This window comes from Perna viridis, chromosome 13 (assembly GCF_037379345.1).
Source record: "Perna viridis isolate PV_CMFRI_1.1 ecotype Kerala chromosome 13, ASM3737934v1, whole genome shotgun sequence".
NCBI lineage: Eukaryota > Metazoa > Mollusca > Bivalvia > Mytilida > Mytilidae > Perna > Perna viridis.
This window is the reverse complement of record NC_142457.1, coordinates 4,865,449-4,888,625: the sequence shown is the minus strand read 5'-3', so window position 1 is coordinate 4,888,625 and position 23,177 is coordinate 4,865,449. Positions and strand designations below refer to the sequence as shown.

The 23,177-nt window shown below is 32.9% G+C and overlaps 1 pseudogene; it reads left to right on the top strand.

Moving 5' to 3' along the window:
• The first annotated feature begins 4,727 nt into the window (after positions 1–4,727).
• Positions 4,728–10,484, top strand: LOC148599331 (uncharacterized; annotated as a pseudogene).
• Positions 10,485–23,177: the final 12,693 nt, after the last annotated feature.

Sequence of the window (23,177 nt, the reverse complement as noted above, 5' to 3'; positions counted from 1 at the left end):
TACATGTAAATAAACTAAATTGCTACTACTATGGATGGGGTAATCGGTCTTCAATCATGTAGTATGAACAAAAGTAATCATGTGAATCAATGTTCTAGAGATAATCAGAAGAATGTACTCCAGGGAAAAAGACCAGACATGGGACACAGATGTACACAACAAAGTACATAAAGTAACTAAAATCAAACGTACAAAGTAACAAAAGCAAATGCATAACTCTAAACAACACTAAAACAGACAGCATGGACCAAGTGCACTGGTAGGGTAAGCGTCCACTACTGTTCTTGAAACAACCGCCGTGTTGCTCATAAACAGTCAAGTCCGAGGTAGACGAAAAAGGAAAGGGAAAAATGACACGTTGAGCAAATCTGTTCTCATGCACCGTAACGATCAAGGAGTACATAATGAGGACCATAACACGTCTATAATGCTGACTTCAATTGTGTAGCAACTTAACCCTGTTGCAGAAGCCTACTTGTAAGAAGTCTAGTGCGATACAAAAAGTCTGCGTAGTTTCGGCAAGCTCTGACATAATGTATAAGTTGTACTCTATTAGAGTAACAATACATTCCTTAGCGCTAACATATTAAGGGATATAAGGGGTTAAGAATTAGGTAAATAAATCAAGGAATGAGAAACAGGGCGAACAATGCATTAAAAAACTGTTTTTTTTTTTCAAAATAGCATACAATACAATAAATACAATAAACAATAAAAAAAAAATGTCTATACCAACGCGTTGGCTGATAGTCAGTATCAATGACACAAATTCTTTGAGACAGTATACATGAGTACATTTTGTACATGCCAGTCTGAAATAACCTGTGTACACAGTAACAACCTTACCTTAAACATAACAATATTATCGTTTATTGATCTTTGATTATTATAAAATAAATCTCATTTTCTGTTTTTTTTTTATCAAGAAACAAATCCCTATAGCGACCCAAACAATTAAATTAAAGCCAACAATCAGGACTCAATTGAACTCATCAGTACAAACTTGCAGGATGCTCATATGTTATATTTGTTAAACCACATAAACATGTAAACATAACCCAGTTACCTTTCTGCTCGCCAAGTCATTTACATTAACAAGAGGTCACTAACAATTATGTGGATGGGACATTTATTACAGAAAACCTCACAAAGTTATGGACTGGCTTTATGCTTAGAGAATGTAACAAAAATCCAATTGAGGCGTACTAGAGTTAATCGGAATGTAAACATTACATATCTACATGCTAGGCAACGGAGGTAATGTTAAAAAAAAATTGACCCATGTGCAAGTCAGGAAACCCCTTTCAGCAATAGTTCATCAGTAGGTACACTTAAAATAATAGAAGACATTAATGACAAATATTTCTAAATATACAAAAGTTTTATTTTCATGATGGTGCTAATTACAGAATGAACAATGCCTAAATAAAATTGACTAAGGAGAATTCATGTTTTCATTTTCATGTTCATGCCATCCAGGTTTTTATTTTAATATCTGAAAATCTATATTGTAAAATGGGATCGATAACAGTGTTAATTTCTATATAAATTTAAGAGAACTAAGGCCAAACAAAATGATACCCTTATTTTCTTTTACCTTACTGTCTAATTCCTTGACTATCCTACTGACCTATTGTTAAGTTAACAAACAACAAAAACTAAAACTAAATGACCCGACATTTTACAGATGGTACATCAATTTTTGGTGTCTAGAAAATCTGGGTTGTTAATAAGATGTTCGTATACTTGTTTACTTTGATAATTGGGGAAAATTCAATACATGAAATAAAATGAAATCATAACCTACCGACCTATTTATTGTTTTTGACTTGTAACATGACATAGATGTTTAATTTATTTGGCCCACACTTGTCAGTTAATTAATTTGCTATTTGTTTCACTTATTAAAAATTGAATTGTTACTGCATACATGAGTGTCAGGACGTTTTTCTGTTACACTCAGAAATTCAAATGAAAGGTGTAACCAAAATTGTTCATAATTCATTCATTTACCAAAATGTCATGTTACAATCTAATTGTAGTTTTAAAACACTTACTAGATACCTTGTCTACTTATTATTATTTGTTAAGATTTTTGTAGGGCTGCCTCCTTTAGATCGTGTGACCTGAGTACCAATAGGAACCGTATGTTACGACCCCTTCTCACTGTTGACTATGGTGATCCGCTCTCCAACTTCAGAACCAGAGAAATGTTTACGTTTTTTTTTTTTATTTTGTAATCTTGGTATCATTCAAATATTGACTCTTACCGTCTTTTAAACACAATATTATGTGATCTATGAAACCATTATCATTTGTGCAGAGAATGCTTTGATTTTAATATTCATTCGTCATCTATAATTAATCATGTAATTAAGTAAATGATAATGATTAACGACTATAAGATACTGTTATGTGTATTAATCATTGTAAGAACACAATAAATACCCTCAGAACATTTCTTTTATAACTGTTAAAACTTTTTTTCTTATTGCCCTTGCATCCTGATTTCTGACTGCATTTAAATAAATTTTAACTGAATATACCATGTGGACAAACAAAAAAATAAATAAATAAATAAATAAATAAAAATAAAATAAAATAAATAAATAAGTGAATGAATACAATCAGAATTTAAATACATGTAATAAATTGACAAGATTTGTAAGTAGAGATTAACATTTTTCTTTATTAAACTTAAAAAATTCTTGAAATTAAAATGGGCTATTACTATCGAATCGAAATTAATTTATTTGACATAATCTTAAAAAAAAGTAAAATGAATGATCACACTAACATATTGAGATTGAAGCATCCTTTATTGAACAGTCATTAGGACTGAGCGGGGATACTGTACAAGTCTTAATATAGTGTGTTTCACTGTTGTTTGACTATTGTTATGTTGTGACATTATGTTTACAATAATAATCCTAACTTTTCTTTACTTCAACATGTTCAATTTATGAGCTTTATACATTAATGTTTGACAGAAAATCTAGACAAACTGAAAAGTATTGAGATAAGTCGGGACTCGTAATCAGTCATATTTAGAACATAGAAGATATAACTTGGATGTGATAAATTAAGATCTTCGTACATAATTTATGTTTTTTTTACCTATTTCATTTTTCCGTTGTTTGGTGATGTTTTATCTCTTCTATGGAACTCATTAAATAAGGTTAATGGCGGTTTTTTGTAAGAAGGTTTGTTTTGTATGGTGTTCGATATCTTACCAATCCACAAGATAGTTATTAGTCCATTAATCCAGTTTTGTTCTTGTTTGATTCCTTTTTCTTCTACTTATTTCCATCACCGGTACTGAGACCATTTCCGAGTTGTGTAAAGTTGCATCAATCCATTTCGATTGATTCAAACTTATATAACCATAAAATGGCCCCAACATATGATTATAAAAATGATTGATAATTCATGAATAAATGTTAAAATTGAACTGCCCCAAGATAAATGCAAATTTATCGAATACAGTCTCATGAAAGAATCATACAGTTCCAGAAAAGAGCACGTTGAATGCTAAATGAATCCGTTGATATTTTGTTTCGATTATTATAATCTAAACGAAAGATTCTGTCTTCTGTTTCGTTCTGGTTTCTATGGTTGCTGTACACAGACTTTTTGGAATAATATGTCTATTATCAACATATAGTGATATTCCGTTGACCCTTACTTCTATATGGTTTTGATTGTGTTCTTTCAACAACAAAGGGGTTCATAGTGTAAAATTTTTCAGACTTTTAAGTCTTTTTTTATTGTCATACCATTTGTGAGGAGCATTATATTAGTTTCATTGTCAAAATATAGTCATCATTATCCATCTATCCTCTGAAGTCATTTCAGGTTCGATGTTTAAGAGAAATATCTTTAATGTTTAATTAGCTAGATAGTCCATCGGTTGGGTTTCAGTGTTTTCAAATGAGTCTCTTTTTAGAAAGAATATCATTCAACGTTTCTCCAATGGCACACAATCATCAACGTTTCATTGTCGTCTTGTTCTTTACCCTTTACAATTCCACTTGTCAAGTCCAAGATTATTTGTGATATTTCGAAGATTATATTCCATAAAAACATACCAGAAAGGCTCATATTTTTTTCACTAAAATAGGATAAACGAACTTCACATTTGCTTAGATTTGTCAATCTTGATTACCTTTCGTCATAGTGAAGTAAACCCGTAGCACTCGTTGACCGTTTATACAGACTTCAATATAAATCTGGCAAAATAGATAGTATACCACCGGAGCAACTGATACGGTAATGCATATTCTCTCGTATCAATACCATAGCTTTTCGTTTTTAAAATGCTTTCAATTTCAGTTTTAGTACATATGGACGACGATACCGTTGAAGCATAAATGAATAAAACGTTTTGAAAATACATACTTCGGGGTACACGAATGTCCGGAAGAAAAAAGATTGATTATTTCGATTAAACTTATTTCATCCTTTATTTGGAAACGTCATGTTATCATGTGAATAGGTTGAGAGAGAGAGATACATTTTATTTCTTTTTTAATCTTCAATTGATTCCAAGATTTATCTGTAGTGTTATTCTCGTCAAAGGTTACTTCAAAAACAAAAACAAAAAGAGTATGCATAGAAGAACGATTCGCGTCAACGCAATAAACATGCGGGAACATAAGCCAGAAAATAGTACGCAAGAGTGTTAAGGTACTTTGAGGGATTTTTTTGCTAAGGGAAATAACTCTACAATGACTGTGCAAGTAACTCATTTTGGCATGATTTCACCAAAAAATGAGGACAAAAGCGGGGGAATGGTAGGTATTTAATGTTGATTTATACGTCTGATCATAGGTTCAGAGAAAATGAAGTGAAAGTAAAGTAAAGTGGAGGCAACCCCTCCCCCTTTTTTGACAGAAACAAGTGCCTGTGCATGATACACTGTCAGATCTGGACTACATATATGTGTATAAAAAGTGCTCCATGGAAATATATCCCAGTTATCAACTGAATGATATACACATATTTATTTCAGTAGACAAAAAAGGGACAAAATTAATTCTAAGCATATCACACGCATGCATACATAGACTAAGAGTTACGATGATAAAAGCTACTGTTGTTGTTGCTGGTATATTCCTCTAGTGACAGCAGATCACTCTGAAAATGTAGATATATATTTTAAATTGAATGTTGTTCAGACGCTTTTTAGGGGACAGGATAAATTTTACATTTATCAAATATAGCTATATATATGTACAAAAGTGTTAGCTACATGTATTAAAAACATGTGCATACATGTATTAACAGTCTGTACATAAACATGTGAATTATTAATCCCGACAAAAGTGTAGGCACTCAACTGTTCACCTCAAACATTGTGGACTATAAATTTTACCAAAGCAACAAATTTACATGAATATTGTAAGATAATAATGATGATAACACAAGCATATATAGTACATGTACATGTAACTTAACATTTTTTGTTTGTACCCACATTACTGAACATTTGTATACATCCTGTGTTACAAGAGCTAGACGAAGGATAATTCATGTCTTAGCACAAGTTTTCACTCGTGTCATCATTGTTTGAAGTATGTATGCATGCATGACTGCATGCATACGTCATTGTACATGTACTTTTGACCATAACATTTATGTATTATATTTGGTATTATCCTGATAATCATACTACCTATATGTTTAAGCATCAACGAATTGAAAAGCTAAAAAGCATTGTGACAAGGGTCTTACTTGCTTTCCATAAACTTTTGTATTGAATCATGCCTTGCAAGTACAAGTATCTGAACATGCCACTGTACATGTATGAGAATGTGCATTTACCTTTCATTTAGGTGCTTGGGAATTATATGTGCCGGCCAATTAGATCACTAAGTCAATAGTGATTGAGGTACATTATCTGATGTAGCATGTTGATGATGTTAACAGAAATATTTTTCGATTATTAAACTAACTCAAATGAATTGCATATGGTTTACACTTAGGGCCAGTCATTTTTACTCGGAAGTCACGTGAGTAGCTTCGAGTATTGTAAGTATAAGAACGACAAAAGGGCTTCCGCAGATAACGTAACGGACGGAAATGCTTTCTTCAAATTAATGCGTGATTCTCTTTTAAACTTTAAATATTTCACCGATATCCAAAATGAATGATATTTCAAATATTTTAAGTGTTAATTTTCGGCTGAATATTGTCAAACTGATAAATCTGGTGCAATGTAATTGGAGTTATCTCTCTTTGGGTGGTTTTGGATTTTAACTATGCCTCGTGAATGGTATTATAATCACAATCATTTTATTAAGAAGCGTCACAATCAACATCAAGTTTAAGGTCTCAAGAACCTAAACAAAGGCAATAATCTTATTTTCAAGATATTTGTGTACATCTATGTTTTGTTATTCTGCAGGTTGCAAGGGAAATATGGGCTGAACACCAAAACACTATCAAACCTTAGTTCATGTCATGACCGGCACTCTAGCAAGTTGTTTAAAAAATAACCATCGGAAAACTATCTTGCAGGTTGCACGCCAAGCGACTTCCGAGTTTCAGCACTTTCGGTGCTTTGATTTATCTCCAGATGTGGGTTGGCATAATTTAAATTTACCTTATAAAAAGAGTGGTTTCCTGTGCAGACTGGGTTATAAGAGAGTATTTAGCATCCAAGTATAAAAGTGTATGTTACATACTCAGGGAGCAATTCTAAATGTAGCCTGGGGTTTAAAATGCTCAATAACATACACAGGGCATACTTTGGTATAAAAACACATATAACATTTTCTGGCATAAATTTTATTTGTACCATGCAACCATAAATGATTCACATTAAAAGAAAATCATGAACCCCTCCCCCATTCAAAAAATCAGAAAAATTGTATTTTTTTTCTTTGACACCCCCCAATTTTAGCCAGCCCACCCCTGGAGATAAATAATGACCAGTCCCTTAATATGATAACCCCACTCACATAATGGGAGTATATTGCAATCCTTTTTTTTTTCTTTATTCTGTGAATTTTTTTGTCCTTATCTCGGCTCTCAAGTTTGGTATTTGGTTTTGTATAAATTGGGTGTACACTGAAAGTAATTTCGGTTGCTGCCTATATCCATACCTGTATTAACATATTTACATGTACCTTGCACAAACTTTCTGTGTCAAATATTTGATAAGAACTGGTATGTATATCGTACATGTGTGGCTTAATGTATCAATTCTTTATTTACAGAGATCAAAGTTGAATTGAATGGACCTTCAAATGACTACAGTCTGGTTTGTAACCATTTGCCTCTATTACTACAGTCTGGTTTGTAACCATTTGCCTCTATTACTACAGTCTGGTTTGTAACCATTTACCTCTATTACTACAGTCTGGTTTGTAACCATTTGCCTCTATTACTACAGTCTGGTTTGTAACCATTTGCCTCTATTACTACAGTCTGGTTTGTACATACATTATGTCACCAGTATATTTGGAAGATAACAGATTGATATAGTCAAGTTATCTTTCTTTTTGGTAATACCAATCTGCAAGTTCTTGGGTTCTAATCACTGTATCTTAATCAAATTTTAATCACCATATACATATACATATACATATACATATATGAACATGTAGATCATAAACATACTAAGCATGCTAAGGAAAAACAGATTTTATGAGAAAACATAATCTGTTGAAAGTTTTGTTTATACAAATATGGAATGTCATAACTGTGTCCAATACTGAATAGGTTGAATTATTCATGTTATTAGCTTACATGACCTGTATCAATTATCATCGTTTTGTGCATGTCCATGTATTTCAGATACTGTTTGTTCTTGAGATGAAATGATGCTGTGTCTGTTACAGCACATTAATTAAAGCCATGCAGGTACATATACATTTTTGACTTAGTGGACGTGAGTGCCCTGTAGTAGTAACTATGTCTATCTGTCTGTTAGTTCAACGCCTGTCCTGGAGAGAGGAATTCTAGTTTACTTTGTGTGTACCTTTAGCTTTCATCCTTTCATGATAACTAAAACATCTTTTTTTATTATCTGAATTCTTTAACATTTTACTCAGTTGTAATACTGTTTTTTTTTTAAAAGGGGAGGAATGCTAAGTGCTTTAGTCCAGCTGCCCATGTTTTAGAAAACTCACTATCTTTTTTCATGATTAAATAACCATAGGCCATATATAATATAGATAGCTGTGTTGTTTTTTTACCATGTTTATGTATTTATGTATGTACATGACATGACATGTATTTTCATTTTTATTCATATTTGCCATATCAATTTTTACAAGACTTGCAGGGTAGAAATTATTATAAAATATAATTATCGCAAGTCACAAATATTGAAGTGGATACCACTTGTGTCCACTTGTTATCTGCTGCAAACCACGTGGTCACCATGGCATGTGTTTAGTCCTTTCACAGTTGAATGATCTATTGTTGAACGGCTTTTACGCATATTTATTGTAATTTTGTAAACATCAAACTATGTAGTTTTTTTTTGCTTTCTTTGAATAAGTTGTCATACGAGTCTCGATATGTTTTCCCAATAAATCATGGAAATAGGGAACGTACACAGTAAATACTAACATCTTCTGGTCTTATGAATGAACCGGGTGACATGCGCACTGCGCCACATATAGAATCTCGCAATCTCAGAAGAGTCAATTTTTCAATAAAAACTGATTCGAGAGTTGTCAAGTCTATTTCAAGTAATAACCTTCATACACATAGTATTTAGGAACAAAGTATCATGTATTTCGCTGATTTTACTCACACTAATTAGTGATATTTGTCATTTTTTTTCACCGGTTCTGAACACTCGTACTTTCGTTTTCAAGTTACACTTCCGGTTGCGCAATGTATGTTACGCATAGTAGAATTGTACTTTAAGATTAAAATATAAAACAAATGTGTTTTGCACCATAGAATGTTTTTATTGTTAAAATAATGTACAATTAGAATATTATTGTATTTTATTAAAAAACTTGTGCACTTGTTGGAAGTGAACGTTTTTCCAACAACGCACGTCTTCTAACAAGTTACGTAATTACGCTAAAAAAATTAGTCTTGCTGAAACTTTTGGCTGTAAACGTTAGTATTTTTTTAGAGAGCTATACTTTTAAAGAATGAGTATTTATTTTTACTTCAAATATATATTTTTTTCGAAAATCTTTTAAGAGAAAAGTCAAGGATAATGGTAAATTAGAAATTTCATACTTCAAAATCTCATACTTCAAAGTTAAATCTACCAATTCAGTCTAATTCTTCATCAGAATCTGAAGGTGAAGAGACTGATGATGAGGCTATACAAATTGGGGTGGAATCAGATACTGACACTTCCAGTATAGGGACAAGTGTAATAACCAGAAGTCGAGATAGTAGATCCAAAACTAGGTTTTCAAATGAAAACCCTCCTTCATTTACAGGAAAAGAAAAATGGGAGGTTTGGATAAACAGATTTGAGGCAGTTGCCAATTTACAAAACTGGGATGATAAGACCAAATTGGGTGAATTGCATACCAGACTTCAAGGTGAAGCTGGTGATTTCACGTTTGACCAAATGAATAGTAAAACAATGAAAAAGTATTCAAAACTAGTAAGAGAACTTAAAAATAGATTTGGTGTCTTCGAAAATAAGAGAAATTATAAAATACAATTTAATAGAAGATGCCAAAAATCAAATTAAGGTGTTACAGGTTATGCAGCTGAACTAAAAATGTTGTATGAGAAAGCATATACTAACAGAGATGCTAAAACTAGACATGAGGATCTACTTCAAAGATTCTTAATGGGGTTATCAGATAATGATGCAAGGGGCCATGTTGAACTATTAAAAGATCCTAAAACTATCGAAGAAGCAGTACAGGAGGTTATAACTTACAAAGAAACCACATCAAGGTTGGAAGTTAATTATGATAATGGGGGAAAATCCAAGAAATTAAGACAAGTAAAGAAAAATAATTTTTCCAAAAACAAAATGTCCAGCATGGCAGATGAAAAATGATAGATCAGAAAATAAAAATGGGACAGAAAATGAAATTATTAAGATAACAAAACAGGAACTAAAAGAAATGTTTGATACAATGTATTAGAATAAGAGAAAATTTGAAATAAATGGTCATAACAAAACTAGTAAAGGACAAAGTCAAACATTTGAACAAAGAAGACCTTATTTCAATCAGAGTACTGAGGTGGGAAAGTCTATTATAGACAAAAATACCACATCAAACATTCCAATTTGTTATTGCTGTGGCCAACCTGGACACTTTGCCAGGAATTGTTACAGCAATCCAAATAGACAAAATACAGGCAATGACAGAACTAGTTATGAAAGTAGAAGAACTTACATTCCTCCCCAAGCACAGCGAAGTAATTGTGCACCCAATGGTGATAATAGACAAACTTTCAATACTTTCCCAGCTCAACCAACTACACAAAATTCCACCTCCCCCTTAAATGAGGCTAAACCTGAGGGATACTCTTTTAACTGAACCGGGTTAACCCCGTGGACCAGGAGTTGGCCCGTAAATTTTTTGAAAGAGGTCATATAACTGATGTGAAAAACAAGATACATGTACCTAGCAACATAACCCCTGAAACTCATAGTAAGAAAGAGGAAATAGTATTTGAGAATGAAAAAAGTTAAACTTTTGTAGATATCAAAAGTAGTAGTAATTTAGTTAATAGTAATGTATCTTATATTTATATCGAGGAGAAGAATTCTGTAAGTTCAGATCCTGAAGTAGGAAATGAACAAATAGTAACAAACCAATTAATAAAACGACAAGTACTTCGAAGTGATGGAGTCTACGTCGAAGGACATGTCCTCGGGTCTAAGGTTAATTTTACAGTGGATACTGGAGCAGTTCGTACAATGTTGTCCGTTAATGCTTTCCATAAAATCCCTAATTGTAAAAGACCAACTTTAGTCAAGTCTTACACTTTATCTTGTGCTGATGGCAAACCCCTGCAGGAGTTAGGGAAAGCCACCTTTGAAGTAATGTTGGGAGATCTATGTTTTGAAATCGAAATGATAGTAGCTAATATAGAATGAAAACTAAATGGGGACCTGTAGATTTGAAATTAAAAGATGGAATTATGTTGCTAGGTGATCATGTTATTCAAATCACTCAAATTGGCCATACTAACAACCATATAAGGAAGATTTACGTGGCTGAAAAGTTTGATATCCCTCCTAGAAGTAAAATTTTAATAGATGTTTTTGTAGATCGCAAGCATGATGATCCTATTGAATTTGGAAAAAAAATGTTTGCTAGAACCTTCTGACGATTTCTCTGAAAAATATTCCCTTATCATGGCACCATGCCTAGTTGACATCAGTAACAGTTTCACATGCAAAGCCAGGATTCTGAATCCATATGACTATGAAAATACATTATACCAAAACACAATAATTGGTTCAGCTGAAATAGTTGATAATACTCCTGTAACATTATTTGAATGTGAGGACAGTGCTGAAAGGGGAAATAAAAATATGTTGAAAAGATTGAAACTGCTACAACCAAAGCCTGTAAATTGGGAAACCAATTAGAGCATTATCAGAAGTCTAAGCAAAAAGGGGACTTCAGAGGGTGGGAAAAGCGGAAATGTTCCAAGTCACTTATTAAATATGTATGAAAATATTGCTCCATGTCGAACAGAAGCTGAAAAGACAGCAATTGAAAATTTGCTGGTAAAATACTCAAACGCCTTCTCTAAAGATGAAACTGACCTAGGTAGAACTAAACTCCTAGAGTTCAATATTGAAACAGGTAATGTTTAACCTGTGCAGCAACTCCACGCAGAGTTCCATTTGCTTATGCAAATAAAGAAATGAAAATTATTCAACAAATGGAAAAACAAGACATAATAGAAAAGTCCACATCTCCATGGTCAAGTCATTTGGTGTTAGTCCTCAAGAAAAATGGGAAAGTAAGGACATGTGTTGATTATAGAATCCTGAATTCTGTTACACACAAAGATCCCTGGCCCCTTCAAAGAATTCGAGACTGTCTAGACACTGTAGCCGGAGCTTCTCTATTTAGTACTTTCGATCTTACAAGTGGTTTCAATAAGATTCCTGTTAAGAATGAAGATATACACAAAACTGCTTTTGCAAGGAAATATGGTCTATATGAATATAAAACATTACCATTTGGACTAACAAATGGACCTGCTTGTTGTCAAAGACTTATGGAACTTGTTCTAAATGGCCTTCAGTGGCAAATGTTATTGATATACCTAGATGATATTATTTTATTTTCATCTAATTTTACATAAGATCTAGAGAGACTAGATATAGTCCTAAATAGAATAAAAGATGCTGGCTTAAAATTGAAACCGGAGAAATGTAATATTTTTCAAACTAAAGTCACATTTCTGGGTCATATTGTTTCGGAAAAGGGCGTACAGCCAAACCCTGATAATGGTGCCAAACTTTTACAGTGCCCAACCCCAAAAACAGTAAAAGAAGTGAGACATGTACTTGGTATAGGTAGCTATTACCGTAGATATATAAATCATTTTTCAGAGTTAGTTAAACCATTAACAGACCTGACTAAGAAATCTAAAATGTTCTTGTGGTCTGAGAGTTGCCAAAAGGCCTTTGACAATCTTAAACAGCATTTTGTCAGTCGTGGTATTCTAGCTTACCCAAAAGATGAGGGCGAATACATACTAGACACAGACGCAAGTGACGATACACTGGGGGCAGTCTCACAACAAGTACAGGACGGTACACTTCGAATTATAGCATATGGTAGTCGTACTTTGAATAAGGCCGAAAGAAACTATTGTATCACAGACAAGGAACTCCTTGCTGTACGATACTTCATAGAATATTACAGACAATATCTTTCAGGTAGAACTTTCACAGTGAGAACTGACCATCAAGCTCTTATTTGGCTATTTAGCTTAAAAGAACTTAAGGGCAGAATTGCTAGGTGGATAGAAATCATGTCAGCCTTTGATTTTACAATACAATACAGACAAGGGTCCAAACACGGAAATGCTGATTTTATGTCTCGATGCACAAATCCTAGGGATTGTGACTGTCCTATGAATGATTACATGGAATATCTCAAATGCGGGCCCTGTAAAAAATGTACCAAAAGAGCTAGAGATATGATAAGCAGCATGACAATACCCCAAGAAGGGACAACATATACTTAAAACTCTGAAAATTCAGAAAACTCTTTATTAAAAGCAGTAAAAACTAGAAATCAAACATCTCAAGATGATGACTTTACTGTATGGAACATGGGTCATAGTATTGACGAATTGAGACAATTACAAGACAAAGATGAGGATATTAAACATATACGGAAATGGAAAATCTCCAACAATAAGCCCTTTGAGAATGAATTGCAAAGCAAAATTCCTGCTACCAGATTTTATTGCCACCAATGGGATAGTCTCATAGTAAAGGATGGGTTGTTATTTAAAGAATTTTTCAAACAAAACAATACAGGTCACTACTTACAATTTTTGATACCTATGGAATTAAAAAATGAAGTTTTGCATAGCATGCATAATTCTATCATATCTGGTCATCTGGGGAAACGAAAAACCACAGAAAAACTATTGCAGAGGTTTTATTGGTTTGAAGTTAGGGAGGATGTTAAAATATGGATAGCAGAATGCCAAACTTGTGGTGCTAACAAATTACCATTAAAATCGGCCAAGGCTCCATTAGGAAGTATGCCTACAGGTGCACCTTGGGATAGACTCTCAACAGATATTATGGGACCATTCCCCTTAACACCTAGAGGAAATACATATATACTGACTTTTACTGATCACTTCACCAAATGGGATGAAGTCTTGGCAACCCCTGACCAAACTGCAACAACTTGTGCAAATATACTTCTAAATGAAATTATCAGCCGTTACGGCTGTCCTCTTTCGTTACACTCAGACCAAGGTAGAAATTATACAAGTGACCTTTTCACAGAATTATGTCAACTCCTTGGAAGACTAGAACAGGTCCCAGAAATCCAAAAGGAAATGGGCAATGCGAAAGATTCAATCGCACATTATTAGGAATGATTAAATCCTATATAAAGGGAAAACAAATAGATTGGGACCAAAATTTAGGATGTCTAGCTGGGGTATACAGGGCAATCCCAAATGAGAAAACTACACTTACACCAAACCTTATGCTTTTGGGACGGGAGATAAGAATTCCAAGCGATGTATTAAAAGGGGGTGTCCCCTTAGGAATTGGTATAAATACAAATAATTTTGGGGAACAGGTCTCCCAGATTCGGGAAACTTTGCATAAAGCACATGAAGTTGCTAGGAAGCACTTACAATCAAATGCTAAAAGAAGGAAAGACTACTTTGACAGAAAGTCTAATTTAACTGTATTTAATGTCAATGATAAAGTCTGGTATCAGTCATGTCAACAGAAAGGTTTATGTCCAAAACTACAGCATATGTACACTGGGCCTTATTTAGTCACAAAAAAAAAATATAATGACATAAACTATGAAATCCAGGTGGATGAAAATGGTACAAAAAAGGTCATAAATCATGACAAATTGAAAGTTTACTGTATGGATGACAGTCCAAAATGGATAAAACCCCTATTAAAGAAAAAATTGGTTTAAAAAAATATATATAAATATAACTAAAACCAGTATTAGTTATTAATTTACTGATCTTCAAAGGTTGATGATCAATTGTAGTTTGAAATATTTGAACTTTTAAATTGTATATTTAATATTTAAAATGTAATGTAAATGAACAATGTGGAGTGTATAAATGACCTTTCTACAAACCCGCATAAATGTTGCCTGAGAGTTCAGGTGTACTTAAATAAAAATGTTGCATGTACATGACATCAGTAAGGTATAAAACCGCGTGTCTTAAAATTAAATATATGTTATAAACAAGGAATGTACAAAGGTTTACTTGTACAAACCAAAATATAAAGGTTACCTGAGAGTTCCGGTTTACTTTTTAACGAAACATTACATCCACCGGATAATGTCATATATCATTAATAAAATATTGATGTGTGCAGGAATCCATGATGTAGTTAAAAAAAATATCCAAACCTTTTATGCATGGTGAGGCATCTGAGAAGAGTCCTTGTAAAATCCTACCAAGAAACTAAAAATATGGTTTCCTTTTAGATGGCTTCACAACTGAGACTGTTAACAAAACAATATAATAAAAGAGGTCTTGTTTACCAGTGTCTTCATTGCCATAACAAAGGGGAGAGAAATATGGGGGAGAGAACCAGGGTAGAGGGTCATATTATGAAGACTCATCTGGCTCTAGACCAGCATAGGTACTTTTGTACCTTGTGTATGTACAGGGGTGATAACCGCCATCAATGTGAGAGGCACATTAGAACATTCGAAGCACACAAAAGACAGATGACTGCTCTGGGTCCAAATTTCAAAGGAGAGGAAGCCTATAGTTTCACCAATCTCAATCCTTATATAATTAAAATTGGTGTTGATATGGTGGCACTATCTCGCCAACAAAGTGCACAATATTGGGCAGAGAGGGAAAGGCAACCCGCTAACTTCAACAGGCAACCAGTGCCTACCCAACAACCTCAGATACAGACTTTCATCTCATCGCAAATAAGATATCCACCACCACAACAGCCTAACAATTTTAATTTAACCACATTTGCAGCAAGTACCTCAGATTCTCCTCTTACCATACCATACAGCCTCACGCACTCTTCATTATTTTACCAGCCACCAGCAACACAAATCTATCAACCAACAGCAATTACAACCCACAATGTCATCTCATCTTTACACCAATACATGCCAATGGGTCCTCCACAGACAACTAGTAGCCACTCAAGCACCACAACAGAAAACCTGTGACAGCTTATTTTCTCCTGTTCCAGCCAATTTGACAACTGCTGCTCAGACCCCAACAACTACTTCTGAGCCCAGGTCATCCACACCTGTTGACGTAACTGAACAAATAAACTGCTCATGCCATTTTCCCCAGAGCTGAGCTCTCCAGTTTTTCACCTGCTGGATAGAGAAGCTGAGGTTCAAGAAACTGAGAACTTTCTGTCCAAGCTTATGGGGACAGATGAGCCATTTAACCTATCTTTTTCAGAATCTGTCAGTAATTCAGTTCCAGAAACAACCAATATAAATCCAGCATTAACACCTAAAAACCCTGCTATCACTGGGAGTGTTAATTCAGAGTCGAACTCGATACTAGATGCTCTCAAACAAATTACAAACCAAAAATTAAAAATACTTGAGCAACAAACCAAAAATAGTGCCTATATCAAGGACCTTTCGTCGTCCGCAATCTGCTGCCTAAGAGGTCAAGTCAGGCAACAAGAGCGCAATTTAGCAAGGCCGTCAAGGTTAGTTGACCGCCTTAACTCTTACTACCTACGAAGCAGCCGACCAGAATCAACACAGTATCCTCCACCTAAACCAAAATTCACTATTAGAAAGATGAAGTCCGTGATTACAACAAAAACGAATTAATTTAGACAATCAAAATATTTTAAGGGATATTGTACTGTAAAAATTTGGGTATTTAATAGTTATATTTCAGGTATTTTTAAAGTTAACAGATTTTTAGGGGTATTGATTACAGCCAAAAATTTATTTTGAATAATTCAGAAATCGAATTGATGAATCTATATTTAGATTTTTAAAAAAATTATTTACTTGGTATTTATAGTTTGAGACATTTTAATAGATATATAACATAACAGTACAAATATTTATTCAGTATAGAAGATTTTTTTTTACGGTGAAAAAGAAATGTTCAAAAAGAACCTTAATATCCAATTGAAATAGTCGAATTTTTATTAGTCTAGTAAATTATTGTAACCCGATATGAAACTTACCAATTTTCATGCAGATAAATGATTGATTTTCAATCCAGAATTTTGTTATGGCTGTTGATAACAGCATCCTGAAAGACAAAAGTACATACATGTACATATGTTAAGATGTAGCAAATTTTTTTTAAGATACATTATTATGTAATAAGTATTTGCGAGGACGCAAATGATAGAAAAGGGGGTAAAATGTAGAGAACACCATTAGCCATAGTATACATTTATTTTAGTAAAGCACACTTGAGTCGTTTATCAGGTTATTATCTCATGATTAAATAACCATAGGCGATATATAATATAGATAAATGTGTTGTTTTTTACCATGTGTATTTGAATATTCAATGGGTTGAAGAAATGAAAGCTAATATTTTATGAATAAGCATGTTTATTTATGTATGTACATGACATGACATGTATTTTCATTTTTATTCATATTTGCCATGTCAATTTTTACAGGATTTGCAAGGTAGAAATTATTATAAAATATAATTATCACAAGACACAAATATTGAAGTAGATACCACTTGTGTCCACTTGTTGTCTGCTGCAAACCACGTGGTCACCATGACATGTGTTTAGTACTTTCACAGTTGAATGATCCATTGTTGAACGGCTTTTACGCATATTTGTTGTAGTGTTGTAAACATTAAACTCTGTAGTTTTTTGTTGCTTTCTTTGAATAAGTTGTCATACAAGTCTCGATATGTTTTCCCAATAAATCATGGAAATAGGCAACGTACACAGTAAATACTAGCATCTTCTGGTCTTATGAATGAACCGGGTGACATGCGCACTGCGCCACTTATAGAATCTCGCAATCTCAGAAGAGTCAATTTTTCAATAAAAACTGATTCGAGAGTTGTCAAGTCTTTTTAAAGTAATAACGTTCATACACATAGTATTTAGGAACAAAGTATCATGTATTTCGCTGATTTTACTCACACTAATTAGTGATATTTGTCATTTTTTTTCACCGGTTCTGAACACTCGTACTTTCGTTTTCAATTTACACTTCCGGTTGCGCAATGTATATTACGCATAGCAGAATTGTATTTTAAGATTAAATTATAAAACAAATGTGTTTTGCACCATATAATGTTTTTATTGTTAAAATAATGTACAATTAGAATATTATTGTATTTTTATAAATTCTTATTAAAATATTTGTGCACTTGTTGGTAGTGAACGTTTTTCCAACAACGCACGTCTTCCAACAAGAGACGTAATTACGCTAAAAAAATTAGTCTTGCTGAAACTTTTGGCTGTAAACGTTAGTATTTTTTTAGAGAGCTATACTTTTAAAAAAATGAGTTTTTATTTTTACTTCAAATATATATATTTTTTTGTTAATCTTTTAAGAGAAAAGTCAAGGATAATGGTAAATTAGAAATGTTGGTTTATAATAATTATAGTTAAATTCTCAACTCTAAATTCGCAGGCAAATCTTAGGTTAATTAAATATCAACTGCATAGAACTTTGCCATTCATCGGTATAATTTTTTAAATAGGAATAAATAGGAGATATTTGGATTTAAGGGAGTTTTCTTGAGGCAAGAAACTATTTTAAAAATGTACTCATATTGGAGGACAATATTTGTACTAATAAACTTTTCATTGTACAACCTCAACGAGGAGTTGAGAAGTACTATTGATTAAATGAATTGGTGATAAACCAGTCATTTAAATTATATTACAGTCAGAATAAGGTTTTCGGACAACTCTTACCAAATCAAAAATTGTTTTTCTAAATAAATAATTTTTAGCAGGACTCACTCAGATATTTTCCCATGTATATTTTTAATTTTATTGTAATTTCATGGGTAAGGAACCTATGATTATTCATTGTCCTATCTTTAAGTATTGAAGATATATTTTGGTTCTACAATGGATTCTTGCCACATGTACTTAATATAATATGATAAAAGTGAATGAGTGAATACTCATGATATGTTGTTAGTATAGATTTGTTAACCTATGCAAACCATTGTTGTTATAAAATAAAATTATCAATTTCACTAGATCTCAGTTACGGTAAATCCAAGGCCAATAACCCCAATTCAGTCTCATATATATCAAAAATAACTAGTAGCACCGCTAGCCGCTACAATATGATAGATTTAAAAAAAATATTTTGAAAATTTGCATACCTAGTGATATTTAGGTTTAGGGAAATCGGAATTCAGCTTATGCTGAAATTTCAGTGTACCTTACTAAGAAGTTCTTAGGAAGAATATGCTTCTAACTTAAATACCACTTTCTGTTTAGGAAAAAAGTTTGTTTTGTTTATGTTTACTTTGTTGTGCATTTAAAAGTGATATACTTCACACATTTAGCTAGTCCAATGAAATTAATTTCTCGAGTGGTACATTTGTCTTCTTTCATAAGATGAGGAGAAATCGTGTATATTTTGATGAGGGACGTGGGGCTTTTCGAATGGCAGATGAGGTTGGGAATAGTGGTTTGTTCTTTTTCATATTTGAAACCTTTTTTGGCTTCTTTGATATGAATGTGAGAACGTCAAACTTCGACTTAATAAAAATCCCAAATGGAAAGGGCGAACTAGCGTAGGCAAAAACATGTTATATTGGTCCTAGTATATGCAGTGGGGTTAGAAACAACCTTTCGTTCGAAAATGTGCTATTTTCGTGAAAATACTGGCGAAAGTGAGGAATTCGCCCCTTTCAAAATCTTAAAAACTGATGACTAAAATCCAAGCCGTTAAAATTCAAGATATCGAAAACCATTTATGATTCAACTGAACTTCAAACTTTCCCTGGTTATACCTACAGTTTTGTCTGCACAAAAATGACAGAACAAAGTTTTAACATGAATTCCGCCCTTAGTGCATATGTCAAGCAATCTTTTTGAAACCGACTGTGAAAACCAATTTTGAATTATTTTATGTCGACAATAAAAATCCTATATATACAAAGGATGGTCAGTCCTGTTGGTTTTAAAAATGTAAGTTCCAGATAGAGATGCAGAGAAACAAGAAGGGTAATTGAATCTGCTTATGGAATTTGAGGGTACGCAATAAGATAAGCATGAGTAAACTTTTTTTTCGCATGAAATTTTTATTTTTGCTTGCCTCGCCCCGCTTGGTCTTTAATTATAATTACATGTACGCCCCCTATTTTGAAATCAAACTAGATTAGGAGGCGCTCAGTTAAAAATTTGTGAGGTAAATTTTATGAAATATTCTTCTTGAGTGGGTGCAATGTAGATATCGTTTGTGGTAAAATTAACAAGAAATTGAAGTTTCAACCTAAAACCGCCTAAATCTACCCCTGACAACTCATACTTTGCAAATTTCAGGGGTGGAAGGGGCGAACGCCCGCCACGCCCCTGATTGAATCCGCCCCTGGTGTTGTAGGCTAAACTCTTGAATCGGTGAGTTCTAGATCTTTAATCTATACTATTCAGGCATTTTTCAAATATGGCGTGATCGCAACCTAAAATCTACCAGATACGAACAGAGAGTTGTGATAATATTTTTAGCTGATGCATGAAGGCCATTGTAATTTGACGGTACATATAAGCAAATCCCGCATGTGGTAGTGGATTGGGTCGATAATCCGTTTCTTCCATTCACTGTTTTGCTCTATTTCATTCCATAATGCAGTACTATAATTATGAGTAATGAACTATATGTTATATATTTAACAGAATTTGAAGACAATGTATACGTATACATTCCCTAAAATTAAACGCAATATTATTCTACGCGAAAGGTTTTTATTTTCAGTCAAGTCTGCCAATGTATGGATGCAATAAACCCATTGAGAAAACGTTCTGCATTTGAAACAGGAAGGAAATTTTCGAAAGTACCATGTAAAATTTATCGAACGTTTCCTTGTAATAACGTTTTACAGATAGAAATTAGAAAGAAATGCGTTTAAAACCGGTTTACATTTTGTGCTGAAAGTAAAAAAAAAGGCGAATTAAGAAATTTATGTTTTTCATTAGGGAAATCATTATAAATGTGGATTTCAGTTTCGATTTGATCATATTCAGTTGTGTAAGCTTCACCAGTGTCGCCAGTGATAAGAATGTGGTATGGATCCGATACATATGTATCATCATTTATAGCACTTTTTATTGATTCGTTTCCACCCATTTCTATTTCCGTTACAGATTCTAAGTCTTGCACATTGATGCTGACATTATTATTGTTTCATTTTGAAGTACCAGGTGGTTGAGCATCAGACGATAACTCAAAATCATCTGTTATCTCTTTGTTCATATCATTTGTATCGATTCGATCAATGTCGGTAATTTCTAGTGCAGTATCAGCGTTAGATGTATGGTCATGTACTGATGATTCTGTGTTAAGCTCACTTTCATTTATCTCGTCATAATGAGTCTCACCGTCCATGTTTATGTTTGCAGATGCTATATCAAAACTTTATCTCTTATCAATGGCAAATTGATGTAGTCATTGCTAAAAATAGGACTGCACCAAAGCTCAAAAGAATCTTTGGTTGGAAGGTGTAATCACTATTATTACTAGAGCGGTCATAATCGGCAACAGACAAAAAAAAAATCACTTAAAGCAATGGTGTATTACCTGCCCTTTGAATTCTAGTTTCTAAACACCCATTAAACTCATTTAAAATTTTTATTATTTTTTTTTTTTATATTTGAAAAGCAATTCTTATGGTCCATTCATTTGTATTTTTTCATCTTGAATTTATTTGTATTTCCTAGTTTTATCTATCTTAAGTTCCCTAATTTCACTTTGAATTGACATCCTATCTATACACAGTTTTATACTTTTTTCTAATTGATGCATCCTTTGAATCATAAATTTATATTAAAAAATATACCTATTTAATTATGTAAGAAATTACACATAAGAACTAGTGAACTGTGCATATAATATGAAATAATATTTAGTTGGTGCGATGACATACACACCTCATGTATAAGTCATGTACGAGTTTTATAATACTTGTTTCTCTAATTTTGTTTCAATTTTCATACTGCATGACAGGTGTTAAAAAACATTTCTCATCACTAGTAACTTTTTTGTTCGAAGAGTTCGATTGGCTTAGAAATCAATTGCTTGTCTTGGACTCCATCTTGAATCGCTTTGATTGCCATTGGGTTATATTTCAGTTAAATGAGATGATTTTGATGTTTTCATACCTAGAATAAGAGTTATAAAGGGATTCAGGAAGATTTGAAGTGAAAAAAAAACGTTTTGAAATCATCTGGTTTCTTTTGTTTTGGAATGTTTGCGTTTGTGTGACGTCAATATGCTTCATACAAATCGGAATCACAACATTTCGCGCGCTTTTCCTTTTTCGGAATTGTTGACGTATTTAGGGCATTAAGGAAACAAAATCTACCCTCAATGCTTGTTCATTATGAATTTCTCACATCTTTTGAAATACATTTCATAGTTTAAAACTATATATTTTTTTCACTTGATGTGAGAGATTTCATAATCAACTCGTCGTCGTTGTGGTTCTATATTTACATTTAGATTCTAAATTTACGTCAAATGTGTCCAACCCTATATCATTCCACACATAAAACCATAAGATGTCAGGTCATTCTGATTTAACGCTTCTATCTTAAAAACTACTGTGTAAAAAATCATGTGAAATGTTCTTCCAAAAGCAATGTCTTCAATTATTGAATTATTTTAAAAAATCAAGCTAGTGTTACAGAGCTTTGTTCCGTTTTTCGATACATTAATTCCGATCAGAAACGGAAAGCAATACACGTATAACTTTATCTGACACTCAGAACCAAGCTGTCCATATTGTATTCTGTCTGTATATATCATATTTCTAGGTTAATCTGAATGGAAATAATAAATTGAAAATAGTGTTGTAACTGCTAATGCCAGTACTGAAACAACAAAACAACGATTAAAGAAGAAACTCAAACCACTGTACAATCTTGTGAAAACATGCATATCAACATATACAACGGTGTTTTAAAGCATTCATTATTTAATTTAATTCAAGGTGTTTTTTTACGGATATAATAAGGTATTAACTTTGACTTTTATCAAACCTACCAGTGTAAATTTTCTCTTCTTTGTTTTCAAAAATAATGTATGAAACTGCACACTCATTATAACCATTTAATTTATATCTTTCAGAAAATTCATCGTTTAAAATTTTCCAGATTTTAGAACCCTTTATCTCTCGCAGTAATGTACCAGTTTCTGAATAATGCTCCCATCTAAGAAATGAATAGTGTGTCAGGACTTTATTCGGAATGCATTATGAAATGCCATCTTTCTCTATTACCATAACACGTGAAGTATCTACAACATTTTATATAATAAAAGTGCACTCCATCTAAATTAAAATGCCACATTTGC